This window comes from Pseudophryne corroboree, chromosome 10 (assembly GCF_028390025.1).
Source record: "Pseudophryne corroboree isolate aPseCor3 chromosome 10, aPseCor3.hap2, whole genome shotgun sequence".
Lineage (NCBI taxonomy): Eukaryota > Metazoa > Chordata > Amphibia > Anura > Myobatrachidae > Pseudophryne > Pseudophryne corroboree.
The window spans coordinates 265,401,508-265,414,038 of NC_086453.1; the positions used below are offsets into that span (position 1 = coordinate 265,401,508).

At 42.7% G+C, this 12,531-nt stretch overlaps 1 protein-coding gene across 6 annotated transcripts in view; it reads left to right on the plus strand.

Annotated features, from left to right (window-relative positions):
* ALG9 (ALG9 alpha-1,2-mannosyltransferase) overlaps positions 1-12,531 on the plus strand; it is a 579,895-nt gene that overhangs the window by 122,757 nt on the left and 444,607 nt on the right. The gene's annotated exons all lie outside the window — the stretch shown is intronic.

The window sequence follows — 12,531 nt, forward strand, 5'->3', positions numbered from 1 at the left end:
CCCTGACTGAGACGCTGGGCGCCATTTTCTAACATAGATGCGATTGGTCTCCGGGACTGCAGGGCAAGGTCTCCTTTGTAAACTTTGTAAATATATATATAAATATATATATATTTTTTTATATGTGTACATATAATAATCCAATGCAATTTTATTGTCATGAAAATAATTATCTGCATTGCAAACGTGACTATGTGTGCCTGAATCTGCTATGTGAGTTCACTGTTGTGTATTCCAGATATATCTATCACTGTATACTGTACCCTGGGGTACTAGGTGCGTCTTGGTCAATATATAGTGCGTCACAGTATTTACCTTTCTCTTACATCCTAGAGAATGCTGGGGTCCACATTAGTACCATGGCGTATAGACGGGTCCACTAGGAGCCATGGGCACTTTAAGAGACTAATAGTATGGGCTGGCTCCTCCCTCTATGCCCCTCCTACCAGACTCAGTTTAGAAAATGTGCCCGGAGGAGCCGGTCACAGCTAGGGGAGCACTTAAGAGTTTTCTTAGTTTTTTTGTTTTATTAGAGCATTAGGTTACAGTAAGGCTGCTGGCAACAGCCTTCCTGCTTCGTGGGACTTAGGGGGGGGATTAGGAACCTACTCCTGAAGTTAATGGTTCTCTATCTCTGCTGACAGGACACTGAGCTACTGAGGGTGATGATCGCAAGCCCACGAAGTGACCGCTCACTCCCGCAGCACGGCCGCTACTTCCTAACAGAGCCCGGTTAGCGGGTTGCCGGCAGATATGTTGGCACAAGGGTGGGAGCGCAGCTCTGACAGGCTGCGCTCCATGAAGGCTCAGTAACACTAAGGCCCTCATTCCGAGTTGATCGCTAGCTGCCGTTGTTCGCAGCGCAGCGATCAGGCTAAAAATCGGCACTTCTGCGCATGCGTATGGTGCGCACTGCGTACGCGCGACGTACTTTCACAAAAGCCGATGCGGTTTTACACGAGCTCTAGCGACACTTTTCAGTCGCACTGCTGGCCGCAGAGTGTTTGACAGGAAGTGGGTGTTTCTGGGTGGTAACTGACCGTTTTCGGGGAGTGTGTGTGTAAAAACACAGGCGTGCCAGATAAAAACGCAGGAGTAGCTGGGAAAACGTAGGCGTGGCTGGCCGAACGCAGGGCGTGTTTGTGACGTCAAAACAGGAACTAAACAGACTGAAGTGATCGCTAGCTAGGAGTAGGTCTGGAGCTACTCAGAAACTGCACAATCTTTTTTTGTAGCAGCGCTGCGATCCTTTCGTTCGCACTTCTGCTATGCTAAGATACACTCCCAGAGGGCGGCGGCTTAGCGTTTGCCCTACTGCTAAAAGCGAACAACTCGGAATGAGGGCCTAAGTGTAGGCGCTTGGAGGGGCGTCCTGGGCCAGCGCGGTCACCCTAAACTGGTCAAAAACGCTAACAGCGGCTAATCCCGCTGTTAGCATAGTATACCTCCGGCCAGTATAATCAAATTTGTGCAGGAAGCCGCGCGCCATTACGGGGGGCGGGGCTTCTCCTCAGAGTGGATCCAGCACTCACTAGCGCTATTTTTCTCCCTGCAGACATAGAAGGAAGACGCTGACAGGGAGCGCTGATCCTCCACATAACTCCAGTTATCCTCTGCGGTACCAGGGTGTTATAGACGGGGGAGTGTACTGTTAGTACTAATTAACCTATTAAGGTTAGTTAGTCAGTGCCAGGCTTTTATCATAATAACTGCCCACAGGTGCGCTGTGTGGCTGGCTCCTTAGACTCTGTGACTCTCTGAAGGTACTCTGGGGGAAACTGTATCTGACATTTTCCTGTGTGTGTGTGTGTGTGTGTGTGTGTGTGTGTGTGTGTGTGTATATATCCCACATTACCATGTCTAAGGACTCTGTGTCCTGTGCTGCAGAGTGTTTATCTTCTCCTGAGGAGTCTATTCCATTTGCTAAGGACTGCAATATACTGTCTCAGCCTTTGGAATCCGAGCCCCCATGGGTGGATTCTTTAAGGGGAATGATATCCCAGATTTCTACAAGGATGTCACATACCGAGAAAGAGACATAGTTTTTGAGGAAATCTGTGGAGGGGTTACAATATTTGGCCCCCACTACTTCATCAAAAACCCCACCTACATACCCACAAAAGCATACACTTGCCCAGATAATGCAAGCTGACACTGATACCGACTCTGATACAGGGGACGGTGATGGGGATATGCAGGGGGGGGGATGCATCCCTTGCTAAAGGGGTGCAACTAATGATTGAAGCCATTAGGGATGTTTTACACATTTCTGAGAACGTACTTGAACAGGTGGAGGAATCTTATTTTACAGAAAGTAAGAAATCCTTGCTTACCTTTTCGGTTTCCAAGGAGTTAAACTCTTTGTTTGAAGAATCCTTGGAAAACCCAGAGAAAAAAATTCCAGGTCCCAAAAAGGGTTCTTATTGCTTTCCCTTTTCCTAACGAGGATAGAAAAAAGTGGGAAAACCCCCCTATAGTTGATGCTTCTGTATCTAGGTTGTCAAAAAGGTGGTTTTACCTGTTCCTGGTTCAACCGCTTTGAAAGAGCCGGCTGACTGCAAAATTGAGACTACACTCAAATCACTATACACAGCTACTGGCGTAGCTTTGATGCCCACTATTGCTTGTGCGTGGATTTCTAAAGCCATAGTGAAGTGGTCAGGCACATTGCTAGAGGACTTAGATACTATGGATAGGAGTGACATTGATTTGTTCTTACGTCACATACAGGATTCTGCGGGGTTCATGGTGGAGGCCATGAAGAACCTTGGCATGCTGAATGCACGGGCTACTTCTCTGGAGGTCTCGGCGTGCAGAGGACTCTGGCTACGCCAATGGACTGCAGATGCAGAATCCAAGAGAAGTGTGGAGAACCTACCCTTCACAGGTCAGGCTCTGTTTGGGGATGCATTGGATGCGTGGAGTTCCACGGCAACTGCGGGTAAGTCAACCTTTCTTCCCTCAGCAGCACCTCCGGCTAGGAAATCTTATCCTTCGCCTACACTGCAGTCCTTTCGGACCACAACATTTTAAAAATCCAAACCCCACCTTCTTTAGAGGAGGTCGGGGAAAGTCCAGAAAACCTGCACCATCAGGTTCCTAGGAACAGAAACCAGGTTCTGTTTCCTCAAAATCGTCAGCATGACGGTGGACCTCCCAGCCTGGAGGTCGGGCAGGTGGGAGCGAGACTAAAAGCTTTCAGTCACGTTTTGACGTCATCATGCATAGACCCCTGGGTAAAAGATATTGTTGCCCAGGGATACAGGCTGGAGTTTCAAGAGCTCCCACCTCACAGATTCTTCAAATCAGGCTTACCAGTTTCGCTGACAGAAAGTGCCATCTTACAGGAAGCCATTCAAAAATTGGTTCAAACAAATGTCATTGTTCCAGTTCCACTTCACCTGCAACACAAGGGTTATTACTCAAGCCTGTTTGTAGTACCGAAACCGGATGGTTCGGTAAGGCCAATATTAAACCTAAAGTCATTGAACCCCTACTTGAGGGAATTCAAATTCAAGATGGAGTTTCTGAGAGTGGTGATCTCCGGTCTGGAGTAAGGGGAATTCCTAGTATCCCTGGATATCAAGGATGCATACCTTCACATTCCGATCTGACCGCCTCACCAGGCTTATCTCAGATTTGCGCTGCTGGACTGTCATTATCAGTTCCAGGCACTGCCATTTGGCCTATCCACAGCACCAAGGGTGTTCACCAAGGTCATGGCAGAGATGATGCTACTCCTTCGCAGACAGGGTGTGAACATAATTCCATATCTGGAGGATATGCTGATAAAAGCTTCCAAGGAGAAGATGTTGCAGAGTATTGCTATCGCAACTCGGCTACTCCAGGATTATGGGTGGATCCTGAATCTTCCAAAGTCAAATTTGGAGCGAGACTGCCCTTCCTGGGAATGATACTCGACATGGAAGTGCAGAAGGTGTTTCTACCGTTGGAGAAAGCGTTGGTGATCCAGTCAATGGTCCGGGAGCTTCTGAAGACAACCCGGGTATCGGTTTATCAGTGTATTCGCCTTCTGGGAAAGATGGTTGCCTCCTACGAGGCTCTTCAGTACGGAAGATTCCATGCACGGTTCTTCCAACTGGATCTCCTAGACAAGTGGTCGGGATCACACCTTCACATGTACCAGCGGATACGCCTGTCTCCGAAAGCCAGAATTTCACTCCTCTGGTAGCTCCAAGCTTCTCACCTATTCGAAGGCCGCAGGTTCGGGATTCAGAACTGGATCCTTCTAACCACGGACGCAAGTCTCAGAGGTTGGGGAGTTGTCACCCAAGGGGAAAATTTCCAAGGAAGGTGGTCCAGTCAGGAATCTCTCCTGCCAATAAACGTTCTGGAACTAAGGGCCATTTCCAACGGCTTTCTACAAGCGGCACATCTTCTGCAAAATCAAGCCATTCAGGTTCAGTCGGACAACGTCACAGCGGTGTCCTACATAAACAGACAGGGCGGAACGAAGAGCAGAGCTGCGATGTCAGAGGTAACAAGAATCTTCCTCTGGACAGAAAAGCGTGCGCTGGCACTGTCCGCAATCTTCATTCCGGGAGTGGACAACTGGGAAGCGGACTTCCTCAGCAGACACGATCTCCATCCAGGAGAATGGGGCCTCCATCCGGAGGTGTTCGCAGAGGTGACAAGCCAATAGGGTGTACCTCAGATAGACATGATGGCCTATCGCCTCAACAAGACGTTTCGGAGGTACTGTTCCAGGTCGAGAGACCCATACTCAGTGGCGGTGGACGCACTGGTAACTCCGTGGACGTACCAGTCAGTGTATGTGTTCCCTCCACTTCCGCTCATCCCAAGGATTCTCAAGCTCATAAAAGGAACAAGAGTTCAGGCGATCCTCATTGCTCCGGACTGGCCAAGAGGGGCTTGGTACGCAGATCTTTTGGAATTACTGTTGGAGGATCCGAGGCCTCTTCCTCTTCGCGAGGACCTACTCCTACAGTGGTCATTCGCCTATCAAGACTTACGCGGCTACGTTTGACGGCATGGAGGTTATCTTAGCTCGGAAAGGCATTCTGAAATGGAGGCTAGGAAGGGAGTAACGTCAAAACATTGCCATCTGATTTGGAAAAAGTATGTGTCTTGGTGTGAATCCAACAAGTTTCCTGCGGTGGAGTTTCAACTGGGACGGTTTCTCCTCTTTCTGCAAGCAGGTGTGGATGTAAGCCTACGCTTGGGCCCCATAAAGGTCCAGATTTTGGCCTTGTCCATTTTTCCCCCAGAAACAATTGGTGGCTCTTCCTGAGGTTCAGATATTCTTGAAAGGGGTTCTGCATATTCAACCACCCTTTGTGCCTCCTACGGCACCTTGGGATCTTAATGTGGTGCTGCAGTTCCTGCAATCGGATTGGTTCGAACCTTTACAGGATGTGGAAGTCAAGTTTCTTACTTGGAAAGCGGTCACACTGTTGGCATTTTGCGTCTGCTCGACGCGTGTCGGAATTGATGGCTTTGTTATGCAAGAGCCCCTATTTGATTTTCCATGAGAGTAGAGCTGAGCTCAGAACTTGTCAGCAATTTCTTCCAAAGGTTGTGTCAGCCTTTCATATCAATCAGCTTATTGTGGTGCCAGTGGCTACTGACTCCTCAATTACCTCAAGGTCCTTGGACTTTGTGAGGGCTTTGAAAATATATGTGAAGAGATCTTCTCGTCACAGAAAGTCGGACGCTCTATTTGTCCTTTATGATCCCAACAAGGTTGGGTGTCCTGCTTCTAAGCAGACAATTTCTCGCTGGATCAGGTAAACTATCCAACACGCTTATTCTACGGCAGTATTGCCGTGTCCGAAATCTGTTAAGGCACACACTACTCGTAAAGTGGGTTCTTCATGGGCGGCTGCCCGGGGTATCTTGGCTCTTCAGCTTTGCTGAGCAGCTACTTGGTCAGGGTCAAACACGTTTGCTAAGTTCTACAAGTTTGATACTTTGGCCTCTGAGGACCTAAGGTTTGGTCAGTCAGTTCTGCAGGAACCACAGCACTCTCCCTCACGTACTGGGAGCTTTGGTACATCCCCATGGTACTAATGTGGACCCCAGCATCCTCTAGGACGTAAGAGAAAATAGGATTTTAATTACTTACCAGTAAATCCTTTTCTTGTAGTCCGTAGAGGATGGTGGGCGACTGCCCAGTGCTTCATGTTCCTGCATTGTTACTTGGTTCAGTTTGTGAGTTCAGCCATTGCTGAATCGTTTTATGTTGGTTAGCTTGGCTTTCCCTTTGTTGTATGTGTGAGCTGGTGTGAAGCTCACCATTATCTGTGAATTTCCTTCTCTCGAAGTATGTCCGTCTCCTCGGGCACAGTTTCTAGACTGAGTCTGGTAGTGAGGGGCATAGAGGGAGGAGCCAGCCCACACTATTAATCTCTTAAAGTGCCCATGGCTCCTAGTAGACCAGTCTATACCCCATGGTACTAATGTGGACCCCTAATGTGGACCCCAGCATCCTCTATGGACTACGAGAAAAGGATTTACCGGTAGGTAATTTAAAATCCTATTATTACGTGTAATCTACTGTGTTCTCAGTCACATAACACCGGATTTATTTGTAGGCGTTGTGTACTGGGTACTCAGTTACACGCTAACGGATTTTTTCACAGGTATCGTACTCTGTCTGGCTTCATTGTACTAAACCGCTCTCTGTTGCATTTGTGTATAACGTGTAGGGCAGTAAATCTGGGGATGCCCCTGCATCCTGCAGAGCATGCGCAACGGATTTACCTGAGGGGGAAGTTTTGTGTGATGGTCTGTGTACTGTGGGGGTCACAGCTACTATCATTCACACTGACATGCAGGGGGACGCCCAGCACAGGGCTAGTCCGCCCCGCATGTCAGTGCCGCCCCCCTTCCCCCCCCCGCAGAAGTGCAAAGGCATCGCGCAGCAGCGATGCCTTTGCACTTCAAGAGTAGCTCCCGACCAGCGCAGCCTTAGCGTGCTGGCCGGGTGCTACTCGTCGCTCCCCAGCCCGCAGCGGCTACGTGTGACGTCACGCAGCCGCCGCACCCCCCCAACGGTCTGGCTACGTCTGCGTTGGCCAGACCGTGCCCCCTAAACAGCGGCTTAACACCGCCATCCAGCCCCCTCCTGCCCAGCGACCGCCTCTGCCTCAGAGGCGATCGCTAGGCAACGACGGCTGTCGCTGGGCAACGACGCGCGTGCGCAGTGCGGCCACCGCGCATGTGCATTCTGGACCCATTCGCACCACAGCGACAAACTGCTGCATGCGAATGGGTCGGAATGACCCCCTAAACAGAGTGCTTGTCTATACATAAGACACTAAATACAGTGCTTGTCTATACATAAGATACTAAATACAGTGCTTGTCTCTACATAAGATACTAAATACAGTGCTTGTCTCTACATAAGACACTAAATACAGTGCTTGTCTCTACATAAGATACTAAATACAGTGCTTGTCTCTACATAAGATACTAAATACAGTGCTTGTCTCTACATAAGATACTAAATACAGTGCTTGTCTCTACATAAGACACTAAATACAGTGCTTGTCTCTACATAAGATACTAAATACAGTGCTTGTCTCTACATAAGATACTAAATACAGTGCTTGTCTCTACATAAGACACTAAATACAGTGCTTGTCTATACATAAGATACTAAATACAGTGCTTGTCTCTACATAAGATACTAAATACAATGCTTGTCTCTACATAAGATACTAAATACAGTGCTTGTCTCTACATAAGATACTAAATACAGTGCTTGTCTATACATAAGACACTAAATACAGTGCTTGTCTATACATAAGATGCTAAATACAGTGCTTGTCTCTACATAAGATACTAAATACAATGCTTGTCTCTACATAAGATACTAAATACAGTGCTTGTCTATACATAAGACACTAAATACAGTGCTTGTCTATACATAAGATACTAAATACAGTGCTTGTCTCTACATAAGATACTAAATACAGTGCTTGTCTCTACATAAGATACTAAATACAGTGCTTGTCTCTACATAAGACACTAAATACAGTGCTTGTCTCTACATAAGATACTAAATACAGTGCTTGTCTCTACATAAGATACTAAATACAGTGCTTGTCTCTACATAAGACACTAAATACAGTGCTTGTCTATACATAAGATACTAAATACAGTGCTTGTCTCTACATAAGATACTAAATACAATGCTTGTCTCTACATAAGATACTAAATACAGTGCTTGTCTCTACATAAGACACTAAATACAGTGCTTGTCTCTACATAAGACACTAAATACAGTGCTTGTCTATACATAAGATACTAAATACAGTGCTTGTCTATACATAAGATACTAAATACAGTGCTTGTCTCTACATAAGATACTAAATACAGTGCTTGTCTCTACATAAGACACTAAATACAGTGCTTGTCTCTACATAAGATACTAAATACAGTGCTTGTCTATACATAAGATACTAAATACAGTGCTTGTCTCTACATAAGATACTAAATACAGTGCTTGTCTCTACATAAGACACTAAATACAGTGCTTGTCTCTACATAAGATACTAAATACAGTGCTTGTCTATACATAAGATACTAAATACAGTGCTTGTCTCTACATAAGATACTAAATACAGTGCTTGTCTCTACATAAGATACTAAATACAATGCTTGTCTATACATAAGACACTAAATACAGTGCTTGACTCTACATAAGATACTAAATACAGTGCTTGTCTCTACATAAGACACTAAATACAGTGCTTGTCTCTACATAAGATACTAAATACAATGCTTGTCTATACATAAGACACTAAATACAGTGCTTGACTCTACATAAGATACTAAATACAATGCTTGTCTATACATAAGACACTAAATACAGTGCTTGACTCTACATAAGATACTAAATACAATGCTTGTCTCTACATAAGATGCTAAATACAGTGCTTGTCTATACATAAGATACTAAATACAGTGCTTGTCTCTACATAAGATACTAAATACAATGCTTGTCTATACATAAGATACTAAATACAATGCTTGTCTATACACAAGATACTAAATACAGTGCTTGTCTATACATAAGATACTAAATACAGTGCTTGTCTATACATAAGATACTAAATACAGTGCTTGTCTATACATAAGATACTAAATACAGTGCTTGTCTCTACATAAGATACTAAATACAATGCTTGTCTATACATAAGATACTAAATACAGTGCTTGTCTATACATAAGATACTAAATACAGTGCTTGTCTCTACATAAGATACTAAATACAGTGCTTGTCTATACACAAGATACTAAATACAGTGCTTGTCTATACACAAGATGCTAAATACAGTGCTTGTCTATACATAAGATACTAAATACAGTGCTTGTCTCTACATAAGATACTAAATACAATGCTTGTCTCTACATAAGATACTAAATACAGTGCTTGTCTATACATAAGATACTAAATACAGTGCTTGTCTATACATAAGATACTAAATACAGTGCTTGTCTATACATAAGATGCTAAATACAGTGCTTGTCTATACATAAGATACTAAATACAGTGCTTGTCTCTACATAAGATACTAATTACAGTGCTTGTCTATACACAAGATACTAAATACAGTGCTTGTCTATACATAAGATGCTAAATACAGTGCTTGTCTATACATAAGATACTAAATACAATGCTTGTCTCTACATAAGATACTAAATACAATGCTTGTCTAAACATAGGACACTAAATACAGTGCTTGTCTCTACATAAGATACTAAATACAGTGCTTGTCTATACATAGGACACTAAATACAGTGCTTGTCTCTACATAAGATACTAAATACAGTGCTTGTCTATACATAAGATACTAAATACAATGCTTGTCTATACATAGGACACTAAATACAGTGCTTGTCTCTACATAAGATACTAAATACAGTGCTTGTCTATACATAAGATACTAAATACAGTGCTTGTCTATACATAAGATACTAAATACAGTGCTTGTCTATAGATAGGACACTAAATACAGTGCTTGTCTCTACATAAGATACTAAATACAATGCTTGTCTATACATAAGATGCTAAATACAGTGCTTGTCTATACATAAGATACTAAATACAGTGCTTGTCTATACATAAGATACTAAATACAGTGCTTGTCTATAGATAGGACACTAAATACAGTGCTTGTCTCTACATAAGATACTAAATACAGTGCTTGTCTCTACATAAGATGCTAAATACAGTGCTTGTCTATACATAAGATACTAAATACAGTGCTTGTCTATACATAAGATACTAAATACAGTGCTTGTCTATACATAAGATACTAAATACAGTGCTTGTCTATACATAAGATGCTAAATACAGTGGTTGTCTATACATAAGATACTAAATACAATGCTTGTCTATACATAAGATACTAAATACAGTGCTTGTCTCTACATAAGATACTAAATACAGTGCTTGTCTATACATAAGATGCTAAATACAGTGGTTGTCTATACATAAGATGCTAAATACAGTGGTTGTCTATACATAAGATACTAAATACAATGCTTGTCTATACATAAGATACTAAATACAATGCTTGTCTATACATAAGATACTAAATACAGTGCTTGTCTATACATAAGATACTAAATACAGTGCTTGTCTCTACATAAGATACTAAATACAATGCTTGTCTATACATAAGATACTAAATACAGTGCTTGTCTCTACATAAGATACTAAATACAGTGCTTGTCTATACATAAGATACTAAATACAGTGCTTGTCTATACATAGGACACTAAATACAGTGGTTGTCTATACATAAGATACTAAATACAGTGCTTGTCTCTACATAAGATACTAAATACAGTGCTTGTCTATACATAAGATACTAAATACAGTGCTTGTCTCTACATAAGATACTAAATACAGTGCTTGTCTCTACATAAGATACTAAATACAGTGCTTGTCTCTACATAAGATACTAAATACAATGCTTGTCTAAACATAGGACACTAAATACAGTGCTTGTCTCTACATAAGATACTAAATACAGTGCTTGTCTATACATAGGACACTAAATACAGTGCTTGTCTCTACATAAGATACTAAATACAGTGCTTGTCTCTACATAAGATACTAAATACAGTGCTTGTCTCTACATAAGATACTAAATACAATGCTTGTCTATACATAAGATACTAAATACAGTGCTTGTCTATACATAAGATACTAAATACAGTGCTTGTCTCTACATAAGATACTAAATACAATGCTTGTCTATACATAAGTTACTAAATACAGTGCTTGTCTCTACATAAGATACTAAATACAGTATTGTCTATACATAAGTTACTAAATACAGTGCTTGTCTCTACATAAGATACTAAATACAATGCTTGTCTATACATAAGTTACTAAATACAGTGCTTGTCTCTACATAAGATACTAAATACAGTGCTTGTCTATACATAAGTTACTAAATACAGTGCTTGTCTCTACATAAGATACTAAATACAGTGCTTGTCTATACATAAGTTACTAAATACAGTGCTTGTCTCTACATAAGATACTAAATACAGTGCTTGTCTCTACATAAGATACTAAATACAGTGCTTGTCTATACACAAGATACTAAATACAGTGCTCGTCTATACATAGGACACTAAATACAGTGCTTGTCTATACATAGGACACTAAATACAATGCTTGTCTATACATAAGTTACTAAATACAGTGCTTGTCTCTACATAAGATACTAAATACAGTGCTTGTCTCTACATAAGATACTAAATACAGTGCTTGTCTATACACAAGATACTAAATACAGTGCTCGTCTATACATAGGACACTAAATACAGTGCTTGTCTATACATAGGACACTAAATACAGTGCTTGTCTATAAATAAGATGCATAAGATGTCTTCAGGACACAGCCCTTTCTTGGTTCTCATCCTGCTTATCTAATCGCTCCTTCAGTGTTCGTTCCTGTGATTCCACCGCCTCTTCGCTACCTCTATCAGTACTGCAAGGCTCAGTCTTAGGTCCTCTGCTTTTTTCTATCTATACCACATCTTTTGGCAAACTAATCAGCTCTTTCAGATGTCAGTATCACCTGTACGCGGATGATACACAAACCTACCTATCCTCCCCAGATTTGTCATCATCTGTATTGGGCCGTGTCACTGAATGTCTTTCTGCCATTTCATCTTGAGACATCTCGCCACCTCAAACTTAATATTTCCAAAACATTATTAATTATATTTCCACCGTCCAATAGTATTTACCAACCTGATATCTCTATCACTGTTGATAACTCAGCAATCATCCCTACCCCGCAAGCTCGCTGCCTAGGTGTCATTCTTGACTCTAAACTGTCCTTTGTTCCCCACATTCAATCTGTCTCAAAATCATGTTATACCTCTAAAGGGCCCTACACATTGGCCGATCCGCCGTCGAGCTGCCCGACGGCGGATACGGCCGACGGACGGGCAGTGACGGGGGGAGCGAAGTTACTTCACTCCCCCCGTCACACGGCTCCATAGAACTGCAGGCAA